The sequence below is a fragment of the Chlorocebus sabaeus genome, chromosome 18, assembly GCF_047675955.1.
Source record: "Chlorocebus sabaeus isolate Y175 chromosome 18, mChlSab1.0.hap1, whole genome shotgun sequence".
NCBI classification, from domain to species: domain Eukaryota; kingdom Metazoa; phylum Chordata; class Mammalia; order Primates; family Cercopithecidae; genus Chlorocebus; species Chlorocebus sabaeus.
In genome coordinates, this window is record NC_132921.1 from 63,615,626 (window position 1) to 63,631,189 (window position 15,564).

Consider the following 15,564-nt stretch of genomic DNA (forward strand, 5'->3'; position numbering starts at 1 on the left):
CCAATGGGATTTTGCAGTGAGGGAGAGAGATTGGGCTCAAATCTTAATACAGTGTGGCAAGTGGGAACTTATAGGCAAAGAATAGGGTGGGAGTCAGTGGGTGGAAAATTACTCAGAGGAAGTATCAGGGGTAAGGGGGACTCTGGCTAAACTGACTTAATGGGGTTCTTGCTGAAGACAGGCCAAGGTGACCAGACATCCCCTGGGGGACAGTAGAAGACGAGGAACCTGATAAGATATTGAGGTGATCCGGTATCAAGGGTAGGAGGTTCTGGTTAAAATGATTTAGCAGAGTTCTTGCTGAAACTGGATTTTACAAGGAAGTGCACACATCGATATAAGAGAAGCTTCAGGGGTCAGGCTAAAGTTTATTAAAGCAATATTTGTCAGTATTCCTTAATAGAAAAAATATGTATAAAAAAAGTCTAGATTATAAAGCTAAAATGAGATGATTCTGCAAGTATTTTGAAATACAAAACAGTTATCTAAACACAATCTAAGATCATCTCAGCATTTCTTTTTCCTGGGCCAGAATGTACAAATTAAGAATTTCTTAATTTACCACTCTGTTCATTATATGTTGTACCTTGCAACAATCACTCTGGTCATTCAAGTGGTGATCTTACTTAACATACCGATATACCTTACTTAACCTTACGCATTATGGACACAGAAATCTGTTCTATTGACAAGTCTAATTATCAAGGAAACTTTGAAAAAAAAGAAAAGCACAAACTTTAACTCTGTGGTTGGTATAGGGAGCTGGAAGTTTTCTTTTCCCTGGTCCTTCACCAACATATTAAACTTTCCAGCTGTTAATGCCATTTTCTTACCTGGCAAATGGAGGATTGCTCTGAAAGTTTCTTGTTGCTCCAATAACCCAGGCAGGTGAGCTGTTATTTGTCTTACTTTCCGGCCTCCGGCAATCTGCAAGCCAAGCACATTAAAGCTGCTTGAAATTGCTTATTTAAATGTCAGGATCCCTGCAGAACATTGTATTTTCTCAAAGCATGAGGAACCCTGATGTTTCTTTGGCCCTCACTACCTCTGCACTGCCTATTTTCTTTCTGAAAGTCACCTTTTATCTCTAATAATAATAACCAAACCAGTTCTCTGATTCTAATCTTTATGTCAGTGGTGCAGTTTTATTACAATTATGAATAATAATAACATTTCAAACTTAAACTACAAATATATCCAGTGGGGCTAGATCATAATGTTTATAATGTGTATAATGTGATGCCACTTTCTTCAGATCACTGAGAGATGCAGAAACATTCCAACATCCACCATGCCCAAAGCATCATGCTAGACATTGTGACAGATATGAATAAATACAAAAGAGTTACTCTTAAAGTCCTTCTTCTTTCCTTTTCTTCTCTTTCTCTTTTCTTCCTTTACTCCTTTCTAAAATAGTATACTCCCAGTAGTTGAAACCTCTGTTTCTTATCATTAAGCACCTTCATTTTGAAGAGAATCTAGTGAGGGAGATAAACAGGTTTTTCCTTGACAGTGCCTCCTTCAGTAAATTCTTCTCTACAGGCACATTTATTTGCCAATTATTTAAAACATTCATTAGAAATAGTTGCATCAATAATGCACAGTCCTCCTTCAAAATGCTTATGACTGAATGGCCAATAAAATTAAAACAAAATAATATGAAAGGAGTTTTCTTTAGGATCAATTCTGGTTTTCTCCTTTATTATTTGAGTTTTGACTTTAGAACAAAAGCTACTCAGCATTCATACTACCTACAAAAATCAAATGGAATTTTATTGAATTTGATAGTAATTTATTTCTCCAAGCAAAGATCCATTAAAAATCTCCATGTGCATCACTAAATTATTTTATTACCAACAATAAATGTCTTTTGATTCTAGTTGCAATGGATGTAGATAGATACAAGGTAATTGAATTTTACAATTATGTCCTTTAGGGCACAGGCCTAGTAAATCTCAATGTATGAGTCAGACTGAAAATCATTTTCTTCTACTTTGGAATGTGAATGTTTTTATTAAAGTGTTCATTAAATGTTTTCACAGTATAATTGTAACTTGCTCCTTTGAGTTAAATGTTAATGTTGAAAAATTGTGAATGAAACTGATCATTCGGATAAGAAAAGTATATACAAATTTTTTTTAAAGGTTTGTAACATTCAGCAGGAATTTCCTCCCAAAGAAATTTACTGTTTGTTTTGAGAATATAATTCAAATTATATGTTGGCTCAGGCTCATAAATAACAGAAGATATCTACACTGAGAAAATTTGCAAGAAATTAGTTCTATCTTTTTCATGATTTTCTCTAGCTAGGACAATTCAGATGCCTTCCTGCCTGAAGGAATCTGACTGTCTATGTAACAGCTGGAAGCACCAATCCAATCGTGTAACTCACATAAGATGCCATCACTGACTTTTGTGTCAGTCTTCCTAATTCTTTTAGGACTACACAGTACTCCAGGTAGTTAAACGGTGACCCACTTTTCTTCTTGTCCACAAAGTATTTCCATTACTGGATATTGAGTAAATAAATGAGAAATGAGACCAATGTGTTTTGTGTATTACAAACTAGCTTATAAGAAAACACAAGGACCCTCAACGCATGTAGCCCAGCAGTTCTCAGAATGTGGTCTACAGACCTCTAAAGGAAACCCAAGTTTTTTTTAGGAAGTTCATGAGATTAAATACTATTTTTGCAATAATATTGGGACATTTTTTGCCTTGTTCACTGGGTTAACATTTGTATTAATTATGCAAAATGAACTATGGTTAAATCTACTGGCACTTAACGTAACTTCAGAATGCCAAACTGTACTAATAGCTCTTTTTTTTTTTTTTTTTTGCCATCTGCCACTCACAAAGAAGAAATTTCAGTTCCACGCAAGAATGTTCTTGATGAGGCAGTAAAAATCATTAATTGTATTAAGTGTCTATACTGAAACACAGTTATTTTTAATATTCTGTCTGAAGAAATGGGAGATATATACAAAGCACTTCTGGAGCATAACCACGGGCAATGGCTGTCTGGAAGTAAATGACTCATGCCATTGTTTAAAATGGAAACTGAATTAGCTTTCTTTTTTCTCATGAAACAGCAGTTTTATCGTTAAAAATGAATTTGAGAGGACAAAGTGTAGTCATACAGACTTGGGAAGTTGGCAATCATTTTCTCAAAAACAGGGTGAACTTGTCACTGTCAGGAAAACAATTGATGTTATTATTTTATATTACAAAATTTGAGCTTTCAAGCAAAAACTAGAATGTAGGAAAACATATTTGCAACTGTTAGCTTATAATTTTATTTGCAAGTGTAAATTTTCCATATTCGATAGTGAAATGTGTCAACATTGGGAACAACTGTATAACTCAGTGATCCAATATTTTCCAAATGACCAACACATTATGACACAGAATCATGCATGGGTAAAAAAGTCATTCATCACACAAGAAGGTCAGGAGACTTTACTGTAACAAAGATTACAATGTTCATTGATAAAGTTGCAGACCCCATAGTTCACCTTACTTATTGGAAAAAAAAAAAAAACCACTTAGTTTTTGTGTAAAAATCAAAGAATATTCATATCTTTTCAGAAAAGCAATTAAAGTATTCCTCCAGCTATTCCTCTCTGTGAGCCTGAATTTTCTTTATGTACTTAAATAAAAACAACATATTGCTAATAATTGAATGCAGAAACAGATATAAAACCCAGCTACATCACAATAAACCAGATATTGAAGAGATTTGTAGAAATGTAAAACAATGACCCTCATCTAAGTTTTGTTGTAATTTGCTTCTGTAGCAAAATAGTCTTCATAGATATACATACACTGTAAATATTTTGTTCATTTTAGCATGTATTGAGTTTCATATTCTTATTTTAAAATAACATAAATATATTTTTAATTCTCACTTCAGTTTTTATTACAGCAAGTATAGATGTCTATAAGCCACATAAATAAGTGTTTGGGGGTTTTCAATATATTTTAAGATTATTAGAAATGCTACTTTAGCACATTCCTTTACTTTATTTATTTATATTTTTGACTGAAGAAACTAAAAGACAGAGATGTTGATCAAGATTTTCCAAATCACAGAGTTGAAATAAATGCCAGGTCAAAACTCAGGGTTTCCTGACTTCTAATAGTATTCATCTTCTAAGGCTCCTACAACAAAGTACCACACACTGGGGTGATTTAAACAACAGAAATCTATTGTCTCACAATTCCGGAGACTGGAAGTTCAAGATCGAGGTGTAAAAAGGGTTGTTTTATGCCTCTCTTCTACATTCTAATGGTTTTCTGGCAATTTTTGGTGTTGCTTTTGGTGTTGCTAGTAGATATATCACCCACATTTCTGCCTTTGTGGTCACCTGGCCTTCTCCCTGTGTGCATGTCTGTATCCAAATTTCCCCCATTTATAAGGGCACCACTCATACCAGATTAGGGATGCACCTTACTCCAGTATGACTTCATCTTAATTACATCTGCAATGATGCTATTTTCAAATAAGGTCACATTCTGAGTGCTGGGGATTAGGACTTCAACATGTGAATTTGGGGGATGCAATTAAAACTATAACAGCAATCCAGTATGTTCTTCCTTCAATCCTTACATATCAAAGAGTATTGTCTTTCATAGTTTCCCTCCTTTTGTCCATACTGCCCTCCACTCTCACATTGTCCCTACGTACACAGAATAATACATAGAAAATGCATACGGGGAAAACTGATTCCTCAGGAAAGCAGGAAAGTAATTACTATATTAAAAAATATAAGTTAAAAGTCAAGCTGGCTACAAAGAGGACATCTAAGTTGGATTGGCCTCAGATGATTTCAATAGAGGGAGACTGGGGTATCATTTCAGGAAATTAGAGAGATCTCAGAAAGTTAACATACTTTAAAATGAAGATCACAAAATGTTATCTCATGCATTTATATAAAATATCTTAAAACTTCATGTGTAAGGAAAATGAGGTCCATCAAAAATTCTTAAAACTATGGTTTGGGAAATAGTTCTTTAAACTGAATATTCACAGTAAAGTTTGTATTCCAATCACATGCCTCCTTGTCTATGACTTTGAATATGGGTGAATTGAATCTTCCACCCAAGTGTTAGATATACTGGTGAGAAATGTAATATGTGTTCTTACTCCTACTTTTGATAGCTCTTGGTCCCATCTATATGACAGTCTGTAAGCCTGACTGTTCTTTTATAATCCTCTTCTATCTTCCCCCAAATTCACAACACTACCTCCATTTGAAGTGAGTGAATCAGAACAGTCCCAAAAATATTGTGCAAATTATTAAGATACACAAAAGTAAAGTAAGTTGGCCAAAAAGACTCTATGGAGTTGAAATTGCTTAATAAAGCATTACATTAATCTGAGCTCTCCCAACTGATATATATATATCAGACACACACAGAGAGACAGAGAGGGAGATTCAAAAGTTAATCTCATCCATGAACACTCTCACAGATGACACACCCAGAAATATGTTCGACCAAATATCTGGGCAGCTGGTGCCTTGGTCTCGTCAAGTTCACCCATAAAATTAGCCATTCCAGGAACTTCACATTCAACAATATTCTGTAACAAAAATGATTAAATAAAGGTTTATATCAAATTACCAGTGCAGCAATTAAAAAGAGACTAGTTAGAATATTTTATTAAAATTTCTATATGCCTCTTTATATGGCCTTTAAACGCCCTATGTATGGCCCTCTGCAACACACATCCACACAACACATGCACAAAGCCATTGGAAAGATCTTCCCTCAGCAATTTAGGAACAGTTTGAAATAATATTCGGCTCCTTCTCTCTCCTGTAAAAGCCTAGGCCCATTGGAGAGATTATGTTAACTAGCCCATGATGGAAGGAAAAAGGGAGAAGTCATATGGGGGCAAGAACAGAGTAAGAGGAAAGATTCCCCTAGATTAGAAGCAGCACCAAGGAAGAGGGTAAAGTCTTAAGCAGAAACGTGGCTGTGTACATACTAGCATCGTCGCCACAAATTACTAGAAAACAAGACAGAATATATAATATTATGAGTAAGGATAATACAAACATAGTAAGCATAAATATTTGGAGCAACTATTTTTTGACAATGTACCACAGGCAATGCAAGATTGTGTTCTCTAAGCAAAGACAAAGAAACTAGTTGAGCCAATGATAGCCCAGCTTCCTGCCTTGAGATATTTTCCAGCAGGAATGCAGGGACAGGGAGCCCAAGCAGAGTGAGCTGCGGCCCCTTGAGCTGAGGAGAGAAAGGTCAGCTTCTCTTTGGGGTGGCTGAAGCAGCTGGGTTTATGTCACAATGTACGAGTTGAGGCAACAGCAGGGGAAATATTAATAGCTCTAGAAATTGTCACAGGGAGGGGCTAAATATCTGCTTTCCTTGCACTGGGTGAGGCCACTCCTGAAACGTCCCCACAAAGCTTAAAAGCAAACCTTTAGAAGTCTTTAAGAAACGTGACAAAATAAAATAGATTTGGGTCTAGTGATAAGAAAATACTAATTCCTAGGATGAGCTGTTCTTTGATTATTTAGATACCTATTATCTTTGCATTGTTGATTTCTGACTTAATTACACTGTGTTGAAATAACACAGTGTACATATATTTGATTTATTGAAATATGTTGAAATGTATCCTGTGGCTTACCATGTTATCAATTTGGGCAACCGATTAACGTGTGTTTCAGAAGAATGTAGATTCTTTCATTAGACTTTGTTGAATTCATTTTGCTGGTATATCAAGCTTAATTGTGTTGCTCAAGTTACAGATACCTTTAGTAATTTTTTTTGTCTGATGATTGATTACTAATTACTGAAAAAAAGATATCCTAAAATCTCCCCCTGTGATTTTTGGAAGAGTTGATTTGTTCTCAAATTTTATCAACTTTAGTTTTACATAGTTTGTATCTACTTTATTTGGGATGTACATGTTTTTAATTAGCATAAACCTCTAATGAATTTTTCTATTTTTGATTTATGATATATCCACGTATTCTTTAAATAATGCTTTTTGCCTTAAAATACATATTTTAGATGATTTTCTAGTAGCATCACGTCTTGCATCATTTTTTCATCCTCCTACTTTCAGTATCTCTGTTTTCTTATGTTCTGTGTGATTGTTGAACACAGCATATAGCTAGCTGGCTTTATCATATTTATACTAAAGTTAATTTATTCATAATTATTCTAATGACAAATAATTTGAATTTATTTTTATCATTTTGCAATTTTTATTTATACTACTTTTTCTCCACTTCTCTTTTCTACTCTCTTCTTTTTTGGAGTTGATCATGATTGTGGTTATGGTTTCATAAGTGTATCTGTCCATCAGACTTACCAAATTATAAGCTCTAAATAGGTGCAGGTTATTTGTTTAGCCATTACACCTCAATAAAGTTGTTCTTAAAGAAAATGGATTTAAACAATTCTATTGTTTTCCTTTGGGTAAACTTCATACTGTCTTAGATTTTTAGAATTGTAGTTATATATATATATATATATTTTTTGAGACGAAGTCTCATTCTTGTCCCCCAGTCTGGAGTGTGATGGCATAATCTCGGCTCACTGCAACCTCCGCCTCCGGGAGTCAAGTGATTCTCCTGCCTCAGCCTCCCAAGTAGCTGGAATTACAGGCACCTGCCATTACGCCCAGCCAATTTTTTGTATTTTTAGTGAAGACGGGGTTTTACCATGTTGGCCAGGCTGGTCTCGAACTCCTGACCACCCACCTCAGCCTCCCAAAGTGCTGGAATTACAAGCATGAGCCACTGCGCCCTGTCAATACCTTGATGTTTTCCCTCCTCAAATTAGTCATAATTTGACTGCGGTAACATTACTTTTTGCAATCAGTGCTTCTTTTTACTCACATGTTTATACATTTCCTTGTTCAACTTGCCTTTTTTATGAGTCTTATATGTTTCTCTCTGAACTAAGAACCTGTGAAGTTCTTTCAGTGTAAATCTGTTGGCTCACATCATACTAGTCAGAACATGCCTTTTTTCCACCACCATTCCTAAATGGCGTTAAAGTCATATTTGATTAAGCCTTGTTTTTTGGAAATCCTGTGCTGCAACGATTCTGTGTACACATTCAAAAAGGATTGTGTTTGCTTCCACCACCTCACCCGAAGAGTCACTGTTCCAGGCACATTTTTAAGTAAACTTTTATTAAAGTGTATCGTATATAAAGAGTACACAATGCTCAACATCACTAACCATCAGACAAATGCAAATTTAAACACCACAATGGGTTACCATCTCACACAAGTCAGCGTGTCTATTATGAAAAAGTCAAAACAGAACAGATGTTGGCATGAATGCAGAGAAAAGAGAATGCTTATACACTGTTGGTGGGAATGTAAATTAGTACAACATCTATGGAAAACAGTTTGGACATTTCTCAAAGAACTAAAAATAGAACTATCATTCAACCCAGTAATATTATTACTGGGTATCTACCCGAAGGAAAAGAAATCACTATATAAAAAGATACTTTCACTCATACGTTTATTGTAGCACTATTCACAATAGCAATCATGGAACCAAACTAATTATCCATCAGCAGTTAAGTGGATAAAGAAAATGTAATACATATACTCCATGGAATGCTATGCAGACATAAAAAAAGAATGAAATCACATCCTCTGCAGCAACATAGATGGAGCTGGAGACCATTATCCTAAGTGAACTAACTTAGAAACATAAATTCAAATAGAGCACATTCTCACTTACAGGTGGGAGCTATACAATGGGTACACACATGAACATAAAAATGAAAATAATGGACACTGGGGACTTCAAATGGGGGAAGATGGGAAGATGGGAAGATGGTAAGGGTTGAAAAAATACCTATTGAATACAATGTTCACTGTTTGGGTAATAAATACAGTAGATGTCCAATCCCTACCAGCATGCAATAAATCCATTTAACAAACATTCACATGTGTCTCTGGAACGTAAAATAAAAGTAAAATTTAAAAAAGAGTACACAATTCCTAAGGATTCAGCTTGAAGATTTATGGGATATTTATCACATTTGTGTAATCATGATACAGAAGAATAAATAAAAAGGCATCATCACCATAGAAGTCCCCTTATATCTCACCCAATCCCTTCTCCCTAAAACTGGCCTTATTATTATTATGAAGTATGTTCCTTTGATGCCCAGTTTGTTGAGGGTTTTTATCGTGAAGAAATGTTGGATTTTATTAAAAGCTTTTTCTGCATCTATTGAGATGATCAAATAGTTATTGTTTTTGATTGTTTATGTGGTGAATCACATTTATTAATCTGTGTATGTTCAATCAACTTTGCATCCCAGGAATAAAGCTCACTTTGTTGTAGTGAGCTAATTTTTCTATGTGCTGCTGTATTTGCTTTGCAAGTGTTTTCTTGAGAATTTTTGTGTCTATGCTTGTTGGAGATGTCGAATTGTAGTTTTCTTTTTTTGTTGTGTCTTTGCCAGGTTTTTGATGCTGGCTTCATAGAATAATTTAAGGAACAGTCTCTTCTCCTTAATTTCTTTGAAAGGCTTCAGTAGGATTCACACCAACTCTTCTTTGTATGTCTGACAGAATTTGGCTGTGGATCCATCTGGTTCAAGGCTCTTTTTGGTTGTTAGATTTCTTTTATGACTGACTCAATTTTGGAACTGATATTGATATGTTCAGAATTTTGAATTTTTTCTGATTCAGTCTTTAAAGATTGTGCATTTCCAGTAATGCATCCATTTCCTCTAGTTTCCTAGTTTGTGTGCATAGAGGTTTTCATAATTGATATTTCTGTGGGATCCATTGAAATGCCACCTTAGTCATTTCTAATTTTGCTTATTTGGATATTTTTCCATTTTTTTCTTTCTTAATATAGCTAATGGTCTATCAATCTTGTTTATCCTTTCAAAAAACTGATTTTTTGTGTTGTTAAACTTTTGTATGGATTTTCAGGTCTCAGTTTCATTTAGTTATGCTTTGATTTTAGTTATTTTTTTCTACTGTTTTGGAGCTAGTTTGTTGTGTTTCTAGTGTTAGGTGCAATGTTAGTTTGTTAATTTGAGATCTTTCCAACTTCTTGATATAGCTGTTTAGCACTATAAACATTCTTCTTAATATTGCTTTTGCTGCATCCCAGATATTTTGGTATGTGATAAATGTCTTCATTTATTTCAAATCATTTTCTAATTCTGCCTTAATTTCATTGTTTACCCAAAAGTCATTCAGGAGTCATTTCCATGTAATTGTGTGGTTTAGAGAGATCTTGGTTTTTTGTTGTTATTTGTATTTTTATTTCACTGTGGATCAAAAGTTTGGTTAGTATGATTTTGATTATTTGATTATTTTTACTTTACTGAGACTTATTTTATGGCCAAGAATATGGTTGATCTTGGAGTATGTTTTGTGTACAAATGAGAAGAATGTATATCCTGTGGCTGATGGCTGAAGTGTTCTGTAGATGTTTATTGGGTCTAATTGGCCAAGTGTCAAATTTAAGTACAGACTTTCCTGGTAAGTTTTCTGTCTCTATGATTCTAACACTGTCAGTGGGGTTCTGAAGTCTCCCACTATTATTGTGTGGGTATCTAAGTCTTTTCATAGGTATAGAAGTGCTTGTTTTATGAATCTGGGTGCTCCAATGTTGAGTCTATATATATTTACGATAGTTAAGTCATCTTGTTGAATTGAACATTTTTCTATCATCATGTGGTGTCCTTCTTTGTCTTTTTTTTTTACTGTTGTTGACTTAAAGTTTGTTTTATCTAATGTAAGAATAGTTATCCCTGCTCTTTTGTGCTTTCCATTTGTGTGATAGATATTTCTCCAACCCTTTCCTTTGAGCATATGGGTGTTGGTATGTGTTAGATGAATCCACTGAAGACAGCGGATAGATGAATCTTGTTTTTAAATCCAACATGCCATTCCGTGCCTTTTAAGTGGAGCATTAAGACCATTTACTTAATATTGATATGTGAGGTTTTGCTCCCATTTTAAAGTTGTTAGGTAGTTGTTTTGCAGTTTCTATTGTGTAGTTGCTTAAAAGGTCTGTCAGCTATGCACTCAGCTGTGTTTTGTAGTAGCAAGTATTGTTCTTCCATTTCCATGTTTAGAACGCTCTTAAGGATATCTTGTAAGGTTGGTCTAGTGGTGGTGAATTCCCTTAGCAATTGCTTGTCTGAAAAAGATTTTATTTCTCCTTCTCTTACGCTGTGTGCTGTGACAGAATATGAAATTCACGGTTGGAGTTTCTTTTCTTTCAAAATGCTAAAAATAGGCCCCCAGTCTCTTCTGGCTTGTAGGATTGCTGCAGAGAAATCCACTGCTAGTCTGACGGTGTTTCCTTTGTATGTGATCTGCCCTCCTTCTCTAGCTGCCTTTATGATATTTTCTTTAGTGTTGACTTTAGACAGTCTGGTAACTATATGCCTTGGTGATATTTGTTTTGCATAGTATCCAGCATGTCTTATCTGGATTTCTTGTACCTGGATATCTACTCATCTAGCAAGGTAATAAAAATTTTCTTGAATTAGTCCCTCAAATATGTTTTCCAGGCCATTTACTTTTTCTTCTTCTCTCTTAGGAATGCCAATAATTCATAGGTTGGTCACTCTACATAATCCAATATTTATCAAAGACTTTGTTCAATTAAAAAATTCAGTTTATTTTTGTCTGACTGGGTTAGTTCAAAAGATCATTCTTAAAGCTCTGAAATTCTTTCTTCTGCTTGGTCTGTTCTATTAATAAAGTTTTCAATTGCATTTCAAAACTCCTTAAGTGAGCTTTCCAGCTTCAGTAGCTTTGACTGATTTTTCTTTTTTTTTTTTTTTTTTTTTTTTTGAGACGGAGTCTCACTCTGTTGCCCAGGCTGGAGTGCAGTGGCCAGATCTCGGCTCACTGCAAGCTCCACCTCCCAGGTTCACGTCATTCTCCTGCCTCAGCCTCCCGAGTAGCTGGGACTACAGGTGTCCGCCACCTCGCCCTGCTAGTTTTTTGTATTTTTTAGTAGAGACGGGGTTTCACCGGGTTAGCCAGGATGGTCTCGATCTCCTGACCTCGTGATCCGCCCGTCTTGGCCTCCCAAAGTGCTGGGATTACAGGCTTGAGCCACCGTGCCTGGCCAGCTTTGACTGATTTTTAAAGAGATTTATGTCTCCTCACTCCCTGGATTGCTTTAGAAGTTTATTTGTGCTGATTTTCAACCTTATCTTGAATATTGTTGAACTCCCTTGCAATCCATCCTTTGAATTCTTTATCTGTCATTTCTATGTTTCTATATTGGTTAGGGATCACTACTGGAGATCTAGAGTGATATTTTGGTGGTGTCACAACATTCGGATTCTTTATGATGGAAGAACCCTTACACTGGTTTTTTCTCATCTAGGGAGGATTGTGTTACGTAGAGTCTTCTGGGTTGTCTTCTGTAGTCCTACGCATTTCTGTTGACAGGCTTTGTATTAGGCTGTACATTTCAACCTACAGCCCAGTAGATGGTATTTGCAGGTAAAAGTCAGCTGCTGCACAAGCAGGTGGATGTGGACATGATCTCTGTTTACTGTACAGTGCTTTGCGTTGACAAACCCACATGCAACATCATACCGAATGGACAAAAGCTAGAAGCATTCTACATAAGTACTGGAACAAAACTAGGATGCCCATTCTCACAACTCTTATTCAACAGAGTACTGGAAGTTCTAGCCAGAGTCATTAGCCAAGAAAAAGAAATACAAGGCACTCAAAGAAGAAAAGAAGTCAAATTATCTCTTTGCTGATGACATGATTCTATACCTGGAAAATACTAAAGACTCTGCTAAGATGTTCCTAGAGCTGATGAAAAACTTCAACAGAATTTCACCATACAAAATCACTTTTAAAAAAGTTAGTATCATTTCTAAACATCAGTAACATTTGAGAGCCAAATCAAGAACACAATTCTATTTACAGTAGCATCACAAAAAAATACCTAGGAATACAACTAACGAGGGAGGTGAAGGAGCTCTGCAAGAAGAACTATAAAACACCGCCGAAAGACATCAGAGACAACACAAACAAATGAGAAAACATAAACATTTCATACATATGGATCAGAACAATCAATCTCATTAAAATGGCTGTACTGCCAAAGTAATTCACAGATTCAATGCTACTCCTATTAAATTACCAATACTGTTTTTCTCAGAAATAGAAAAAACTATCCTAAAATTCATACGGAACCAAAAAAGAGCCTGAATAGCCAAAGCAATCCTAAGCAAAAAGAACTAAGCTGGAGGCATCATATTGCTCGATTTCAAACTATGAATATGAACAGACATGTCTCAAAAGAAGACATACATACAACCAACAAAAATATGAAAAAATGCTCAACATCACTAATCATTAGATAAATGTAAATCAAAACCACAGTGAGATGCCCTCTTGCACCAGTCAGAATGGCTATTACTAAACAGCAAAAAGTAACAGATATTGGTGAGGTTGCAGAGAAAAGGGAACACTTACACATTGTTGGTGGGAATGTAAGTTAGTTCAGCCAGTATAGAAAGCAATTTGGTGATTTCTCAAAAAATTTGAAATAGAATTTGAAATCTCAAAGAATTTAAAATTTCTCAAAAAATTAAAATAGAATTGCAAAATAGAATGTAAAATTGAATTTTAAAATGGAATTTAAAATTGACCCAGCAATCCCATTACTGAGTACATACCCAGAGGAAAGTAAATTATTGTACCAAAAAGACACATGCAGTTGTGTGTTTATCAGAACACTATTCACAACAGCAAAGACATAGAATCAACCAAGATGTCCATCAACGGTCGACTGGATAAAGAAGATGTGGTACATTTACACCATGGAATACTACATAGTATTCCAGGTGATTATCATGTGAATGATTACAACTAAGTGAAAGAAAGAATGAAATAATATCCTTTGCAGCAACATGGATGCAGCTGGAGGCTATTATCATAAGTGAATTTATGTAGGAATAGAAAACCAAATATTGTATATTCTTACTTATAAGAGAGAGCTAATCATTGAGAACACATGAACATAAAGATAGAAACAACAGATAGTGGAGACTTCTAGAGGGTGGGAAAGTAGGAAGGGGGCAAGTCGTAATGAAGAAATGAAGAACTCTAATTACATAGGAAAATAAATAAATAAAATAAAGGTGACTCTCTTCTGACTATAATAATATAGAATGGGGTTCTGTTCTAGAATTTTTCTGAAGTGAAATCATATGTTACACATTTACCTCTGCACGGCTTACCTACCTGCACATTGTGTCTGTGGGAGTCATCTACGCTGCTGGATGTAGCAGCAGTTTGATCATATTCACTGTTGTATGGTCCTTCACTATATGAATATGCCATGACTTATATGTGTGTGCCGTTGTTGATGGACATTTGAGTTGTTTCTCTTTCGAAGATATAATGAATAATGCTGATATGAACATTTACATAGACTCCTTGGTGCACATGTAAACACTTCTTTGGGGTATATAACTGTGAGTGCAGTGGCTGGTTCACAGACATTCATATGTTGAACTTTAAGAGGGCATGCCTACTCAAACAGCACGTAAGATTTCCAGAATTTTCATATTTCTGCCAACACTTTAGTGTTTTTCCATTTCAGCCATTGTAGTGGGTGAAGTTAGTATTAACACATTGTGGGTCTACTTTACAATTTTCTAATCCTAAAAAGAGTATCTTTTCATTATGTTCATTATGTTCATTGACTATTTGGATATCTTCTTTATAAAGTGTCTTTTTAAGACTTTTGCACATTTCACTACTGAGTTTTGTTTTTCTAAATGATTTGTTGGAAGTACTTTCTATATTTTGGATATTAGTCTTGTGTAGACTGTGTTTTACAAAGGATCTTATCCTATATACTTATATTTTTATAATTTAATAACATCTTTTCATGACAAATTTTTAATTTTCAATTAGTAAATTTTGTCAATATTTTTCCTTGTGATTAGAACATATTTATGTCACATGTAAGAAATCTTGCTTATGATATGGTCACAAAAATGTTCTAATATATTCTCGAATTGTGCTGTCCAATACAACAACAAGTAGTGACATATGGCTACTTAAATTTATATTAATTAAAATTAATGAAATTTAAAATTTCTTTACTCATTCACACTAGCTACATTTCAAGTCCTCAGTAACCACATGTGACTAGTGGCCACCATGCTAGATGACACAGATGTGGGATAGTTTCATCATTGTGGAAAGTTTCACTGAATAGCACTGTTCTATAACCATCTCATAATTAGATCTACAATCTGCCTAGAATTGATTGTTGTGCATGGTATGCACTAAGGATCAAGATCCTTTTTCCACATGTGAATATCCAATGAACCCAGCACCATTTATTGAAAGATCAACTTTCCCTGCTGCTCTGCAGGGTCACCTTTATCATAAACGAGGTGACTATATACGTGTGATCTTCTTGTGGACCCTCTAACGCTAGTCCATTGGTCTGTCTATCCATAGAGTTGAAACCACAGTTTACTTATGGTAGCTTTGTAGTAGATCTTAATAATGTGGAAACTACATTTTTT

At 35.0% G+C, this 15,564-nt stretch overlaps 1 long non-coding RNA gene across 1 annotated transcript in view; it reads right to left on the reverse strand.

Annotated features, from left to right (window-relative positions):
• The window catches only part of LOC140709060 (uncharacterized), a 611,840-nt gene that overhangs the window by 151,868 nt on the left and 444,408 nt on the right, over window positions 1-15,564 (reverse strand). Inside the window, exon 5 of the long non-coding RNA XR_012089391.1 lies at window positions 834-927. This is a non-coding gene — a long non-coding RNA (uncharacterized lncRNA). The remainder of the gene's footprint in view (window positions 1-833; window positions 928-15,564) is intronic.